We start from the raw sequence: 5,194 nt of genomic DNA, 5'->3' as shown, positions 1-5,194 counted from the left end.
ACAATATATTTATGATATGCCCATACATCTTTTAAATTATTTCAGTTAAAAAGCTTCAGAGTATTTCAGGTAAGAATCCAAATAAACAGTCTCTTGCTAAACATTTTAATGATTTCTAGTTACATTTACCAAATAAAAATAAGAGATGATTGTGTGTACTTTGTGTGTGTGTCTGTTCTAACACCTCGTTCTAAGATATTCCAGTAAAATTAGTATTTAGTTCAATTTTAAAAGTATAATGACAAAATATGATGGGCAGGCCCCAAGCAGAGTTAAGCACTGTGAAGAGGACACTGCATGCCACATTTTGCATTTTGAATTAGGTTAAATCCAAGGTTCAACAGCTTGAAAAGCCAAGTGCACGTGCATGCATCTTAGGTTCCTGACAGGATGAAGAAAAGTAGAAAAAGGATTGTGGCGTGACCAGGCTCCATTGGAGGGGGTGCGGGAGGGCCTTTCTCTCTTTCAGTAGCACATGCACATACCTTCTGGCATAATGAACAATTGGTATGGTAAAGGTTAAATATAGACTTTTGGTAGAGATGGATTACCATAAGCAGATTTACCTATTCTTCATAAATCACAACTACACATCCCAGAAATAATAAGAAGGGCAAACAAAGGGAGAGTTCTGTATTGTAGTAAGCAGGCTAATTGGTGTAGGGCACCAGAATTGGAGAAAAAATATAAGATGGGCATTTTTCTGTCCTCACATCCAATCGAAGATCCAACTGAGATCCTCCAGTCTAGCAACAGAATGCAGCTCAAGTAGGCTCATTCTTCTGGATCAAACAGGAATCCTTCTGACACCAGGTGAGCCAGACAATTGTTAAGGAAGATCAATGCAGAGCCTTGCTACTACGAAGTGGCCAGAAAAAGCAGTTCTCTTTCCCCACCATGCATGATACTTCACTCCATGACAAGAGATGATAAGGTGAGCCACAGGAGTAGGGAACTGGGTGCAGCAAGAGGAATCCAAGCACAAGTGTTCTATCCTAGGAAGCCACATTAATCTTTTGAAACTGAGACTCACTTCCCCAGTCCAAAGACTACAGAACAAGTGCAGTAGGGTGTGGAGAGGGGGCACTCATAAGGGAATACCTCCACAAAAGATTCCAACTCAGGAAGTTCTGCCTAACTCAGATAATCAGGAAACATCACATCTCTAAAAGTTCTAGGCTAGGAAGTTTCACCTCCATCCCTAAGACTCTCCCACCAGAAAGCACTAGAGACCTTAGAGACATCAAAGAATAACAAAGAAATCCTATGAACAAGTTTAAATGTATAAATTCCATAACCCCCAAGAAATGGATCAATTCCTTAAAAACTATGAATTCCAAACATAACCTACATAAAATATTTAATTTCTGTAGCCTTATAACTATTAATGCCATTGAAATTGTAATGAAAAATCCTTGAAAAATAAATCTTAAGGCTCATATGGTTGCATTAGAGAATTCTACTAACATTTTTAAGAAGTGCTAATTATACAAAAAATAAGAGGGGGGGATATTTTCTTAATCACTTCATGATGCCAAAATTAAAACATTAAAACACAATAAATACAATATAAAAATTACAAGTCAACATCTGACATGGACTTAGCCACAGAAATCTTTTATAAAATTTAGCAAATCAAATCCAAAAATGGTTAAAATAATTATATATCATAATCAAATGATATTCATTCTAGTTTTACAAAACTTTTAATGTTTGAAAATCAATTGTTATAAAGCACCATCAACACAAGATAAAGGATAAAAATCATACAACATTTGTGACAGAAAAAGTAATATGTTCCAAAAGTCACTGATGATTTAAAAAAATCTCTCAAGTTAAAGACAGAAAAAATGTCTTTAATCTGATAAATAAGCATTTATAGAATACCTACAGCTAAAGTCACATATAAAGATGAAAAACTGAATAGTTTTTCTCTCAGATCAGAATAATGTAAAAATGTCTACTGTCACCCCTCTTATTTAAAGTAGTACTGACTATTCTCCCCAGAGCAATAAGGCAAGGAAAAAAAAATAAAAACAAGCATATGGAAAAGAAAAAAATTAAGTCATTTCTATTTATAAATGATAAAATTGTCAATTTGAAACAAAGAGAAGTAAATAAATTCAGAAAAGTAGTAGGGATCAATGCACAGAAAGCAATCACATTTCTATATGCCAAGAGTCATCACACACAAGACCATACATAGTCGCCAAAAGAAATAAGATCCTCAGGTATGCAGTTAAAACATGTGTAGCATCTTTATGCTGAAAATTACAAAACATTCATGGAAAAAAAATTTTAAGAGAGATTTTTCCTATAGGACAAGTAGGCTTATTGGATAGACAGAGAGATAAGAAGCAAGAAATCACCCCCCAGGAAAGATGGCCATTCCACCAATCCTTCTCCATTCTCCTCTCAGCATTTTTGGCATGCATGCACACATGCCCAGCATGAGTTTCAAACTGCCAGATCTGAATCTTGAACTGTGGTCAGCCATGTGGGAGTCCACATTAGCTACTACACCACCTGCTGGCCCCTCATGGAAAAAGTTTTAAAAAGAGCTACATACTACTTACTGTGTTCGAGGATTGGGAGTTGGAGTAAGACATCAATCTTCTCCTAACTTAAATACAGTTTTAATATCATTTGCATCATAATTTCAGCAAGGATTTTATAGACATAAACATGCTTTTTCTAAAAATTGATAGGGAAAGGTACAGGCCCTAATATTACTACAGTAATCTTAAACTATAATAATTATACCAGAAAGAATGACTTGGGAAGCATTATTCTAACTGAGCAAAGAAAACAATGTTCAACAGAGGCTGATGTTTTATTACAGTCTTCTCCCTGGTAAAAATATGAATGTAAATATAAAAAATTAGACTTGAATTAAAGAAGAATTAAAGGGAAAACAATATTATATATAATAGAGATATATCATTATGTAATATAAACCTGAAACCATCCAGCCTGTACTTATACAGGTGAATGGTTCAACAAATGATGGTCCATGTATGCCATGAAATATTACTCAGCAATAAAAGATACAAACTATTGATACATACAACAGCTTAGATGAATCTCCAGGGAATCATGCTTAGTTCAAAAAAATAAAATAAAAAGACAATCTCAAAAGATTGCATAAGGTGTCATTACATTAAATAACATTTTCTAAATGATAACATTCAGAAACAAAAAACACATTAGCATTTGTAAGGGGTACAGCTCAGGTGGGGATGCAGTGTGGATGAGAATTACAGGGAGATGAGTGTAGATGTAAAGGGAAAAGAAGATCTTTGTGTTAATGGAACTTTGGCATCTTGATTCTAATGCTAACTATATGAACCCATAGATGAGATGAGATGAATTTGCTTATAAATTTGTGAACACACACACACACACATGCATGTAAAACAGAAAATGTAAAAGTGGATTGTATCAATACCAGCATCTTGGTTGTCATATTACAGTATAGTTTATAAAACATTACTGTTCGGGAAAAACTGAGTAGAAAGCACAGGAGAACTCTCTATAGTAGGTCTTATGATGGTGTGTGAATCTATTAATTTCAGGAATGTCCAATCAAAAAATCAGATATAGTTCACTTAACTAATTCACTTATCCTTAGATGTCCACTTAAAGTATGTGAAAATTATATAAAGTGTTTAAAATGCAAGGTAATGACTGTCTGCCATGTACTGCATGAGCTAAAACTATCGAGTTTTCAGTAAAGTCATGATGCCTTTTGCATATAAAAACAGAAAAAGTATGTCATGATTTTTCTGACAACCCAATAATAAATAAAAAATATATTCATTGGATGGCCACACCACAATCCCTTCTCCTCTATTCTCTTCTTAGGATTTTGGGCACACATGTACATGTACCCAGCGAGAATTTTAAGCCATCATGTCCTGGATATAAACCATGGTCAACTATGTGGGAGTCCAGCAACATAACCATTACTCTATCTGCTGGTCCCAATATCCTATTTTCTCAACAGGTAAGAACATGTAGTTTGGGGCCAGCAGGTGTGATGGTTGAGACATTGGCTCCCACATGGCTTATTTCATAGTTCAAGTTCCAGACTGGCAGCTTAAAAAACATACCAGGCATGTGTATAGGCATCCTCAAAATCCCAGGAACAGAATAGAGAAGGGATTGTTGGTGTGGCCAACCCCCTTGAAGAATGATTTCTCTCTTTTGGTCTCTCTCTGTCTCTCTCCAGCAAGCCCACATACCTTATGGCAAAAATTTGGGATAATAAGTGTACTTTGTAATCTTATGCAAATAATGGTGATCGGTTTTTTTCTGCCCTTGCCTTCCAGCATGACAGACCCTTAATCAACAAAGTTGAGCACAGAAAAACATGCCTGTGTTTAAGATAAAATATATATGAATAAACAGGACTCAAAGTAAACAAAGTTTGAAATAGGCTGAAGTTTTCTCTAATATTCTTCTTCCCTATTTAGAGATATTATTTTAATTTCATGTGATTTCCCTTTTCTGGTATGTATGGTAACAAATAGCTACATTTTCCTCTGATTACTCATGTAGAATGTAGTTATTTTAAGTGGAATGATCTGAGCAAATGAATTTACTCATTACCTGTCTGTAAAATTATGTGTCTTATAAAAATGTGTTTTAGTGACTTACAGATTTATTCAAAATTATCTCTAAATGTGTCTATTTGGTAATCATTTACTGGTCTTGATGTACCTCTCCATTCATTTTATTAAAGAAAAACCAATACTATGAGCCATAATTTTATCTTTATATGGACAAATGACTCAGCATTCATATGATCACACAGTAGTAAACTGTTCTCATGTTCACCAGCCACATGTCACAATTATTTTGTATTATCTATTAAGTTATCCTTCCACTCATATTTGAGATCCAGAGATAGAAACTATCCTCTGTTAAGGATAACCTTTGTTAATAAAGATTGGTGACAGAGTCATACACATGACTGAAAGAAAACAAGATTTCGACTTAATTGCCAATGAACTAAAATATAGGTTTTTTTTTTTTTTTTTTGAGAGGTTTTTGCTATAGGGCGCGTGCGCTCGCCAGACAGACAGAGAGAGAGACATAGAGACAGAAAGCGAGAAATCACCCCCCAGGGGGGATGGTCACGCCGCAATCCCTTCTCCTCCATTCTCCTCTCGGGATCTTGGGCACATACGCA

Source organism: Tupaia chinensis, unplaced genomic scaffold (genome assembly GCF_000334495.1).
Source record: "Tupaia chinensis unplaced genomic scaffold, TupChi_1.0 Scaffold140574_1, whole genome shotgun sequence".
NCBI classification, from domain to species: domain Eukaryota; kingdom Metazoa; phylum Chordata; class Mammalia; order Scandentia; family Tupaiidae; genus Tupaia; species Tupaia belangeri.
The sequence above is the reverse complement of the archived record's forward strand: the minus strand, read 5'-3'. Positions refer to the sequence as shown.